Genomic DNA, 12,842 nt, shown 5'->3' on the forward strand with positions numbered 1-12,842 from the left:
TAGAGATGCCAGAGCAGCCCAGCTGTTCTAGTCTTCCCAGCCCAGGCTTCAGACATATGAGTGAGTGAGCTTCAGATGATTAAAGCCTCCAAGCCAATGCAGCTGATGCTGAGTGGAGCAGAGGTGAACAGTCCATGTTGAGCCCTCCCCAAATTGCAGATCTGTGAGCAAAATAAATATAGTTGTTGCTTTAAGACGCTAACTTTGTTGTGCAGCACTAGATAACTGTTGTCGTTCATAAACTATGGGAAGGACATTGAATGAAAATGTCATCCTCTCATGTACCCAAAGGATAAAAGACTGAGAACCACCAACCCAAACAACATGCCTTCTTAAAAACCAAAATGATGGTACGATATTTTACCCAAAAAGTAGCAAGCACCACCACTGAAAGTTAAATCTGATTTAGGATTACCACTGATCTTTTGCCACTGATCAATGATTCTGATTAGTGGGTATCTTTATAAACCTATTATTTTAAAAAAATTCTTTAATATTTTTGCTTTCAGTATCTTCAAAGGATCTCTGAGATGCAGGTTAACAACCTCTGCTTATAAATGAAATTTACTCCATTACTGTATCTCCCTTTCATTTTGGTCTATTTATGTTGGTATCTTCAGCACAGCATCAGGTGTCCTCCTCAAACTCAATGGAACCAAAGTGAAATCACTGCTATTGGATGTTAGTGGAATTACTAGAAAGTAATCAGATTTTAGAGCCAAATAAAATCCTTGTTCACTTACTGTGTGACTCTAGACAAGCTACATAACTCTTCTGAGTACTTTTACTGACTTGTAAAATGGAAATAATACCTGTCTTGTAGGGTGGTTATAGAATTAAATGAGCCAATATATAGAAATATTTAGCATACTTCGTACAACTAATAGGAAATCAGTAAGTTTCCTTTCCTTAACACCTCTGTTTGGTTTCTTTTTAAAACTGAATGCCAGCCTAAAGGAGTATAAAGCCCCTGCATTTGCCTGCTAAAAGTGCCATCCAGAGAAAGTCAGGCTCAGCTGCCTACCTGTGAGTGCTGCTCCAACACTTGGAAGTAGGCCTCCAGCCCACACCGGGAACTTGAACAGGAGCACTTCACTGTGGCCCTCTGTTCTGCTTTGCTTTGTTTTAGTTGTTGTTTAAATGGTAAATATTTGAGCAAAGTTAACTCTGCATTCCAGCTGCTTTTTCCTTTATTATCATGCATCTTCAGCAACAAAGAACTGATATATATCTTTTCATTTAGAAGTCACTGGGGGACTTTATGCCACAGAGATGCCTGAACTGAATTACTGAAGGTGGCAAAAAACAGGTAACCCAGGGGTTTTAGAGGTTTTGGCCAGTAACCTCAAAATATGAGCAGACAAAATGATGTTATGGGGAAAGACAGAACAAGCTACCCTTCTGGATATCTTCATCTGGTTCATGCTCAGCCTCTAAGTGCAAGATGAAGCTCCTGGGGTACACAAAGCACATGACTGAGAACCAGAAACCTGCCTCCCAATTGCTACATGATCTCAGGAAGTGACTTTGCAGGCCTCTGGTTCTTCATCTGGGAAGCTGTGGAATTAGCCGAGATGACCAAAACATGTGATAGCTGACAGGTGCCTCAAGACCACCTGGTCTAACACTCTCACTTGACAGGTGAGAAGTGAGGCCCAGAGCAAGCCAATGGCTTTCCTGATGTCACACCTCTCACAGCTCATAGACTAGGGACTGGCTTCCAAGGTTTTCCTGCTGTCACAGATAATCATTCCACAAAGTCCTATTTAAAAATTATTTGATTCTGATGGTAATGAGGAAGGGGCACAATGTGCATTCCTACTCAAAACAGTTCAAAATGACTCAACAGGCTGAATTTCTGAGTTACCTTTCTTGCCTAGGAAGGACTCATTACTGTCTTGGATAACACATTATTTCCTCGTCTGGAAAGGCTCTGTAAGTAGTTTTCACTTTATACGTTCCAGAACATGAAGGGTGAATTTCAACAGTATCATCGATAATGTCCCTTTAAAGTGGCAGGTACCCAACAGGAACTGATGAACTCTGTGCTCTATAACCTCCTGGTGATGGGGTCTATCAGGCTATGTGCCAAACAAGGTTCAGACCCAAGCAAGGTGCTGGGCAAAATATTCTGGCAAGACTAAAGGGGGGTCTTTATCTTCCAAGTCATTACCTACCTACCCCCTATCTACATATTTCTTAATTCCTCCTGCCTAGGGAAAAAGAGAGGTTCTTAAAGGTTAACAGGTCTAACCACAGGTGACCATACTGAAGAACCCTGATTTGCCCAAAGAAAAATACTTGCATGGGTAGAGGGGAGAGTGAAGTTTCCTGGCCCAGCCACTCTAGAAGTCTGGAGCAAGGGGCAGAGGAGGAAAAGTTCCTCATTCCTTATTCAAATTAACATAAATCAAACACTACGACCTTAATTAAGAACTAAACTGGAATTTGAACATTTGAATCCTTCACTAAAACAAAAATTAGAGCCAAATGTGGAGAATGAAACAATGAGAAAGATAAAGGAGGGCCTATAACCAGGAAATACACTGATGTAATGGAAACGAGCCAGCATGGAAGACAAGCCCAGAGGAGGCTGAGTGAGGCATGCTGTCAATGTTGGCATGTTTTTATCTGTTGGAAAGACAATATGGGTATGTCTGGGAGAAGGGTGGAGAAAGTAGGGTCAACCAGACAGACAACTCCTTGCCAGGCAGGTTCTAATATACTGATAGTTTGAATGGAAATTTCCTTTTAAGAACGTAAACTCTTTGTAGTTCCATGTTTATGAAGTGAGATTCTCTCTCCATTACAGTTCTCAGACAGGTCTCACAATCTGAGGTATGTGGGAGTAAAGAAAGGAAGCTGGAGAAAAACAGTCCTCTCTATCCAGTATGGCAGCCACTACTAGCCAAGGCTACTGAGTGCTTGAAACATGGCCAGGGACACAGAGGGACTGATTCTATTTTAAATTTTACTTAACTTTAGCTAAATTAAATTTAGAAATAGACACTGATTCAGTTAATGGAAAATTGATATGCATGTTTGGAATGACTTGGGTATGTGAATCCACCTTTTCAACTGTAAATTTTAATCTAAATATAGATCATATGTTTTCTGTGAAAATTTACTGTTCAAATTTAGATGTGCTATAAGTGAAAAATGTACACTGGATTTCAAGACTTAATATGAGAAAAATGCAAAATATCTCATTAATAATTATATTAATTACTGTTAAAAATGGTAATTTCAGTATACATTTGGTTAAATATATTAAAATTAATTTAACCTGTTTCCTTTTTTTTTTTTAATAAATTTATTTATTCTTTTTTTTTTTTTTTTTTGGCTGTGTTGGGTCTTCATTGCTGTGCATGGGCTTTCTCTAGTTGAGGCAAGCAGTGGCTACTCTTCATGCAGTGCACAGGCTTCTCATTGTTGTGGCTTCTCTTGCTGCAGAGCACGGTCTCTAGAGTGCAGGCTCAGTGGTTGTGGCGCACGGGCTTAGTTGCTCCGCGGCATGTGGGATCTTCCTGGGCCACGGATTGAACCCGTGTCCCCTGCATTGTCAGGTGGATTCTTAACCACTGCGCCACCAGGGAAGCCCATCCTTTTACTCTTAAGTGGCTAGTAGTAGATTTAAAATTACGTAGAAGGCTCATATTTGAGGTTCACATTATATTTTTATTAGATAGTGCTGCTTAGATTCTAGAAGGTCTAGATAAGAATATCATTTTTTAAAAAACATCATAACCAGTAGATATTTTGGCTTCTTTGTCAAGATCAAACTAGGGAAAGGTTATACCGTCTGAAGAGTCCAAAGACAGTCTTTTTTTTTTTTTAAGAGATATGCCCCTTCCTTCCTTCCTTCCTTCCTTTCCTCTTCCTTCCTTCCTTCCTTCCTTCCTTCCTCCCTCCCTCCCTTCCTCTCTTTCTTTCTTTTTGGCTGCGCGTGGGCTTTCTCTAGTTGCAGTGCGGGGTGGGGCTACTCTTCATTGCGGTGCACGGGCTTCTCATTGCAGTGGGTTCTCTTGTTGCGGAGCACCGACTCTAGGAGCGTGGGCTTCAGTAGTTGTGGTGTGTGGGCTCAGTAGTTGCAGTGCACAGGCTCTAGGATGTGTGGGCTTCAGTAATTGTGGCATGCAGGCTCAGCAGTTGTGGCTCGCAGGCTCTAGAGCGCAGGCTCAGTAGTTGCGGCACACCGGCTTAGTTGCTCCACAGCATGTGGGATCTTCCCAGACCAGGGATCAAACCTGTGTCCCCTGCATTGGCAGGCGAATTCTTAACCACTGCGCCACCAGGGAAGTCCAAAGATAGTCTTTCTAATTACACTCTCCCAGTAAATTAAAATTTGACATTTGGCTTACAATCCTCAGATTAATTTGTGTCAATCAACCAGTATCTGATCAATTAAAGTAAAAACGACACTAAAATTGCAGACCAAGACACTGACGAAGGGAGTGAGCTCTGAAACAGAACAGTAACCCCTAATGTGGGTCGTATGGCATCCTTTGTATTTATGCGTCTCTATAATTCAAATATTTGATAATAAATATCACGTTCTATTATTCTTCTTTTATATGACCCAAAAAAGAAACCACATTAAAAGTAAAGAAACAACTACATATAATCCCAATATATATACATACATATATTCTAAAGAAGAAACTACTTTAAATACCCTCTGAACACAAAAATCAAATATATGGCAAATGATAATAATTATATATACTTCACATGAACAAGAAAAACTTCATCAGCTAAAGAAAGTTCCCCTTAAGATTTTAACCTAAAAAAACCCCAGAAGATCTTTGACCTAAATCACTATGACAAACTAAGCCTATCAGATCGCTAGTGGGAAGCAGCCGCATAGCACAGGGAGATCAGCTCGGTGCTTTGTGACCACCTAGAGGGGTGGGATAGGGAGGGTGGGAGGGAGGGAGATGCAAGAGGGAAGAGATATGGGGACATATGTATATGTATAACTGATTCACTTTGTTATAAAGCAGAAACTGACACACCATTGTAAAGCAATTATACTCTAATAAAGATGTTTAAAAAAAAAAGATACAGGCAAAAAAAAAAAACACAAAAAACTAAGCCTATCATTATCATCATAGGAACCTCGGGATCTTCTACCACCCCCAGAAATTGTATTCAATGACAGCAGCATCCATGCTCACAACATTCCAGAGAGGCAAGGATTAGCTCTCACATCCATTTTAAGAGCTGGTAACTGATCAATCACAGAGAAGTTAAATAGTACATTCAAGGTTCAACAGTTGAAAAAGCTAAAAGCTGTGATTTCTGCTTGGACCCTGAGCTGTCATTCTGGAAGCTGCCACCAGATGTGTAAGGTGCTTATTAATGGAGCAGTAAGCTCATCTCAGAGGGTCTCTTTAAGGTTTGATACCAGTAGCACACAACTTGGTCAATTGTGCTTTTTCTCCCCCTATAAAAACAGAACTTAATATAGCAGCATAATTAAATAACAAATCTTTAATCACTACCTTTGTTTTATGAATTAAAGATATAATATTTACAAAAATTAAAAAATACCTTCAAATTAATTATCTCTTCCCACTAAATTTCACTATTTTAAATCTACATCGAATTTAAACCTGGGTTTATTCCAGACTCTAATCAGAATTCTCCCTGAATTAATTCTAGATTGCAATTTCTCCAAGTCTCAGATCTTCAGAATAGCATAGAAGTTCATCACATAATTTTCCTGAGTTAAACTATTCTTACTCCTCCTGCCTGATTTTAGCTTCAGAAGCCATTAGTTTCACAGGGCATCTAGGGTCTCATCTGCTGGGGCCGTCCTCCCTTCACAGGATGTACCGTCCTTCTACCTTTCCCACACCCTTAGCCTTAAAGAACGTTTTCTGGGTTTAGCCCCTTCCTCCCCATGGCTTACCTCTGCTCCACTGCCCACTCTGGGCCCCCATTCCCAAGCAGAAAGAACCATAGATGCAGCCGTCTTGCTCTCTCCACTCTGTGGTCTTGTTCCAATCAGGGAAACATTCCTATGGCAACCAACATGCCCCACCATCTCACTCCCCTTCCTTGAAAGTTCCCTATTTGCATGGCAGACGTTTGGCAAGGACACTGAATTACTTTAACTTGCCTAGCAACTACCAGCTTCTTCCAACCTCTCTAAAGGGGCTTACTTTTTTCTTCTTTATCTTTCAGAACACACGCAGGGGCTGGCGGGTTGGCTGTGGAAAGAGCAGCTGCCAAGTCAGCTTCGCCGGGTACTGGCCTGGAGCACACACAGCTGTTGGGCAAACTGCAGCCTCCTCTTGCCCCAGGGATTGTACCCACAGGCTCAAGGCGATGGCCCAAGAGTGGGCAGCTCTAAGGCGTTCACTCTGGGCTAGATCTAGGGAAATTTCAATTCTTAGAGAACCGGAGATCTTGCTCATCCTCAGCTATAAGAATTGAATTACCAGTACATTTGCCTCCATTCAGAAAACCAGGTTTATCCATCCATTATGTTGTGCACTTAGGACCCTCAGGTATTTTAACTTACAGATTATATTGTACTCATTTAGGTAATTTTGGTATCAGAAACCAACGTGGTTCCAAAATGACTGATCCATACTTTCCCCCTCAGCGAATTCTGAAGAAATAGTTGGTATCTATTACTTTCTCTGAGAACCCATAGAGGTGAAGGACAAAGAGGTTTCAACAGTGAATAAACTGTGTTTCTCCTGCCTTTGTGCTGTTCTGCTGATAAAATTCTGTGCTTGCCTGGTAACGCTTCAGAACAGAGGGCAACAGTGGATCCTAGCTCCTGAAAGCAACTGACAAGATCATCACGTCAGATCCTGGAGGAAAACAAAAGCTACTGCCTTCCACAAGGAAAGCAAGGCCACTGATGCAGAATGGGGGAGTTGCCAATTTAGGCCAGGAATAGAACAAAAAGTTGACCCTGGTAGGGGCTTTTTATTCACTTTCATGACTTGACAAGGACAATTTTTATCCCGAGATCCTATTTTAGTGAAGACACATAGTAAGTACTCAGTGAGCATTTACTGAAGTGAAACATATTATACACTGTTGGTGAAAGTATAAATTGATACAGTAATTCTGGAGGACAATTTGCACTGTTCAGTGACACTAAAAATGCACACACTTTCACTAGTAATTCCCCTGCTTTGAATGTATCCTACAAATATATTTACCAAAAAATGTGAAAAGATATGTCCAAAGATATTTATTGCAGCATTGTTTGCAACAGGATAAATCTGGAAACAACCCAAATGCTGATAAAGAGAAGGTAAGTTAAATTATGACATGCCATGACAACGGAATACTATATAGCCATTAAAGTGAGGTAGATCTATATGTACTGATATGGGCAGATATCTAAGATATATTGCTAAGAAAAACATATTTCACAACAGAATCCATATACATTTCCATATATACATATGTAAGTATACATGTGTGTTATGTGTATATATGTATGTATATGTATTTATGTATATTTATGTGTGTGTGTGTGTGTGTGTGTGTGTGTAGATAAAGAGAACATTAGATCAGACCAGAGCCTCCCATCAAGCCTCTTAGATAGCCTCAACCACCAGAGGGCAGACAGCAGAAGCAAGAAAAACTACAATCCTGCAGCCTGTGGAACAAAAACACATTCACAGAAAGATAGACAAGATGAAAAGGCAGAGGGCTATATACCAGATGAAGGAACAAGAAAAAACCCCAGAAAAACAACTAAATGAAGTGGAGATAGGCAACCTTCCAGAAAAAAAATTCAGAATAATGATAGTGAAGATGATCCAGGACCTCAGAATAAGAATGGAGGCAAAGATCGAGAAGATGCAAGAAATGTTTAACAAAGACCTAGAAGAATTAAAGAACAAACAAACAGAGATGAACAATACAATAACTGAAATGAAAACTACACTAGAAGGAATCAATAGCAGAATAACTGAGGCAGAAGAACGGATAAGTGACCTGGAAGACAGAATGGTGGAATTCACTGCTGCGGAAGAGACTAAAGAAAAAAGAATAAAAAGAAATGAAGACAGCCTAAGAGACCTCTGGGACAACATTAAACATAACAACATTCACATTATAGGGGTCCTAGAAGGAGAAGAGAGAGAGAAAGGACCAGAGAAAATATTTGAAGAGATTATAGTCGAAAACTTCCCTAACATGGGAAAGGAAATAGCCACCCAAGTCCAGGAAGCGCAGAGAGTCCCATAAAGGATAAACCCAAGGAGAAACACGCCGAGACACACAGTAATCAAATTGGCAAAAATTAAAGACAAAGAAAAATTATTGAAAGCAGCAAGGGAAAAACAACAAATAACATACAAGGGAACTCCCATAAGGTTAAAAGCTGATTTCTCAGCAGAAACTCTACAAGCCAGAAGGGAGTGGCATGATATACTTAAAGTGATGAAAGGGAAGAACCTACAACCAAGATTACTCTACCCGGCAAGGATCTCATTTAGATTTGATGGAGAAATCAAAAGCTTTACAGACAAGCAAAAGCTAAGAGAATTCAGCACCACCAAACCAGCTCTACAACAAATGCTAAAGGACCTTCTCTAAGTGGGAAACACAAGAGAAGAAAAGGACCTACAAAAACAAACCCAAAACAATTAAGAAAATGGTCATAGGAACATACATGTCGATAATTACCTTAAACGTGAATGGATTAAATGCTCCAACCAAAAGACACAGGCTTGCTGAATGGATACAAAAACAAGACCCATATATATGCTGCCTACAAGAGACCCACTTCAGACCTAGGGACACATACAGACTGAAAGTGAGGGAATGGAAAAAGATATTCCATGCAAATGGAAATCAAAAGAAAGCTGAAGTAGCAATACTCATATCAGACAAAATAGACTTTAAAATAAAGAATGTTACAAGAGAAAAGGAAGCACACTACATAATGATCAAGGGATCAATCCAAGAAGAAGATTTAACAATTATAAATATATATGCACCCAACATAGGAGCACCTCAATACATAAGACAACAGCTAACAGCTATAAAAGAGGAAATCGACAGTAACACAATAATAGTGGGGGACTTTAACACCTCACTTACACCAATGGACAGATCATCCAAAATGAAAATAAATAAGGAAACACAAGCTTTAAATGACACAATAGAGCAGATAGATTTAATTGATATTTATAAGACATTCCATTCAAAGACAGCAGATTACACTTTCTTCTCAAGTGAGCACGGAACATTCTCCAGGATAGATCACATATTGGGTCACAAATCAAGCCTCAGTAAATTTAAGAAAATTGAAATCATATCAAGCATCTTTTCTGACCACAACGCTATGAGATTAGAAATGAATTACAAGGAAAAAAACATAAAAAACACAAACACATGGAGGCTAAACAATATGTTACTAAATAACCAAGAGATCATTGAAGAAATCAAAGAGGAAATCAAAAAATACCTAGAGACAAATGACAATGAAAACACGATGATCCAAAACCTATGGGATGCAGCAAAAGCAGTTCTAAGAGGGAAGTTTATAGTTATACAAGCCTACCTAAAGAAACAAGAAAAATCTCAAATAAACAATCTAACCTTACACCTAAAGGAACTAGAGAAAGAAGAACAAACAAAACTCAAAGTTAGCAGAAGGAAAGAAATCATAAAGATCAGAGCAGAAATAAATGAAATAGAAACAAAGAAAACAATAGCAAAGATCAATAAAACTAAAAGTTGGTTCTTTTAGAAGATCAACAAAATTGATAAGCCATTAGCCACACTCATCAAGAAAAAGAGGGAGAGGACTCAAATCAATAAAATCAGAAATGAAAAAGGAGAAGTTACAACAGACGCCGCAGAAATACAAAGCATCCTAAGAGACTACTACAAGCAACTCTATGCCAATAAAATGGACAACCTGGAAGTAACAGACAAATTCTTAGAAAGGTATAACCTTCCAAGACTGAACCAGGAAGAAACAGAAAATATGAACAGAGCAATCACAAGTAATGAAATTGAAACTGTGATGAAAAATCTTCCAACAAACAAAAGTCCAGGACCAGATGGCTTCACAGGTGAATTCTATCAAACATTTAGAGAAGAGCTAACACCTATCCTCAAACTCTTCTAAAAAATTGCAGAGGAAGGAACACTCCCAAACTCATTCTATGAGGCCACCATCACCCTGATACCAAAACCAGGCAAAGATACTACAAAAAAAGAAAATTACAGACCAATATCACTGATGAATATAGATGCAAAATTCCTCGACAAAATACTAGCAAACAGAATCCAACAAGACATTAAAAGGATCATACACCATGATCAAGTGGAATTTATCCCAGGGATGCAAGGATTCTTCAATAAACGCAAATCAATCAATGTGATACACCATATTAACAAATTGAAGAAGAAAAGCCATATGATCATCTCAATAGATGCAGAAAAAGCTTCTGACAAAATTCAACACCCATTTATGATAAAAACTCTCCAGAAAGTGGGCATAGAGGGAACCTACCTCAACATAATCAAGGCCATATACGACAAACCCACAGCAAACATCATTCTCAATGGTGAAAAACTGAAAGCATTTCCTCTAAGATCAGGAACGAGACAAGGATGTCCACTCTCACCACTATTATTCAACATAGTTTTGGAAGTCCTAGCCACGGCAATCAAAGAAGAAAAAGAAATAAAAGGAATACAAATTGGAAAAGAAGAAGTAAAACTGTCACTGCTTGCAGATGACATGATACTATACATATAAAATCCTAAAGACTCTATCAGAAAACTACTAGAGCTAATCAATGAATCTGGTAAAGTTGCAGGATACAAAATTAATGCACAGAAATCTCTTGCATTCCTATACACTAATGATGAAAAATCTGAAACAGAAATTATGGAAACACTCCCATTTACCATTGCAACAAAAAGAATAAAATACCTAGGAATAAACCTACCTAGGGAGACAAAAGACCTGTATGCAGAAAACTATAAGACACTGATGAAAGAAATTAAAGATGATACCAACAGATGGAGAGATATACCATGTTCTTGGACTGGAAGAATCAACATTGTGAAAATGACTCTACTACCCAAAGCAATCTACAGATCCAATGCAATCCCTATCAAATTACCAATGGCATTTTTTACGGAACTAGAAAAAATCATCTTAAAATTTGTATGGAGACACAAAAGACCCCAAATAGCCAAAGCAGTCTTGAGGGGAAAAAACGGAGCTGGAGGAATCAGACTCCCTGACTTCAGACTATACTACAAAGCGACAGTAATCAAGACAATATGGTACTGGCACAAAGACAGAAACATAGATCAATGGAACAAGATAGAAAGCCCAGAGATAAACCCAAGCACCTATGGTCAACTAATCTATGACAAAGGAGGCAAAGATATACAATGGAGAAAAGACAGTCTCTTCAATAAGTGGTGCTGGGAAAACTGGACAGCTACATGTAAAAGAATGAAATTAGAATACTCCCTAACACCACACACAAAAATAAACTCAAAATGGATTCGAGACCTAAATGTAAGACCAGACACTATAAAACTCTTAGAGGAAAACATAGGAAGAACACTCTTTGACATAAATCACAGCAAGATCTTTTTTGATCCACCTCCTACAGTAATGTAAACAAAAACAAAAATAAACAAATGGGACCTAATGAAACTTCAAAGCTTTTGCACAGCAAAGGAAAGCATAAACAAGACGAAAAGACAGCCCTCAGAATGGGGGAAAATATTTGCAAATGAATCAACGGACAAAGGATTAATCTCCAAAGTATATAATCAGCTCATTCAGCTCAATATTAAAGAAACAAACAACCCAATCCAAAAATGGGCAGAAGACCTAAATAGACATTTCTCCAAAGAAGACATACAGATGGCCAAGAAGCACATGAAAAGCTGCTCAACATCACTAATTATTAGAGAAATGCAAATCAAAACTACAATGAGGTATCACCTCACACCAGTTAGAATGGGCATCATCAGAAAATCTACAAACAACAAATACTGGAGAGGGTGTGGAGAAAAGGGAACCCTCTTGCACTGTTGGTGGGAATGTAAATTGATACAGCCACTCTGGAGAACAGTATGGAGGTTCCTTAAAAAACTAAAAATAGAATTTCCATATGACCCAGCAATCCCACTACTGGGCATATACCCAGAGAAAACCGTAATTCAAAAAGACACATGCACCCCAATGTTCATTACAGCACTATTTACAATAGCCAGGTCATGGAAGCAACCTAAATGCCCATCGACAGACGAATGGATAAAGCAGTTGTGGTACATATATACAATGGAATATTACTCAGCCATAAAAAGGAACGAAATTGAGTCATTTGTTGAGACGTGGATGGATCTAGAGACTGTCATACAGAGTGAAGTAAGTCAGAAAGAGAAAAACAAATATCGTATATTAACGCATGTATGTGGAACCTAGAAAAATGGTACAGATGAACCGGTTTGCAGGGCAGAAGTTGAGACACAGATGTAGAGAACAAACGTATGGACACCAAGGGGGGAAAACTGCGGTGGGGTGGGGATGGTGGTGTGCTGAATTCGGCGATTGGGATTGACATGTATACACTGATGTGTATAAAATTGATGACTGATTAAAAAAAATGCAAAAAAAAAAAAGAAAATAATATAGAATTAACAGTAAATTATGGTACAGCCTTACAACAGAATACTAAGCAGCCATTAAATATATCATTGTATCTACTATTAATAGAATTCTGAGGAAATAACAAGATTATGTGAAAACTTTGATATTCTATGTTAGACATTTTTATATTCTTTGAGATTTTTGTCCAATGAACATGCATTACTTCTGT

General features: G+C 38.7%; 1 protein-coding gene across 4 annotated transcripts in view; it reads right to left on the reverse strand.

Moving 5' to 3' along the window:
• Window positions 1–12,842, reverse strand: part of TMEM108 (transmembrane protein 108) — a 609,399-nt gene that overhangs the window by 238,904 nt on the left and 357,653 nt on the right. The window contains exon 1 of one of the 4 annotated variants that reach the window (XM_082392733.1): window positions 5,915–11,606. The exons of 2 other annotated variants lie outside the window; for them this stretch is intronic. The gene's annotated coding sequence lies outside the window, so the exon portion shown is untranslated. Of the gene's footprint in view, window positions 1–1,024; window positions 11,607–12,842 lie in introns of those variants that run through there. One more of the 4 variants, XM_082392732.1, reaches the window with a different exon arrangement.

This window comes from Balaenoptera borealis (assembly GCF_965194805.1).
Source record: "Balaenoptera borealis genome assembly, chromosome: 5".
NCBI lineage: Eukaryota > Metazoa > Chordata > Mammalia > Artiodactyla > Balaenopteridae > Balaenoptera > Balaenoptera borealis.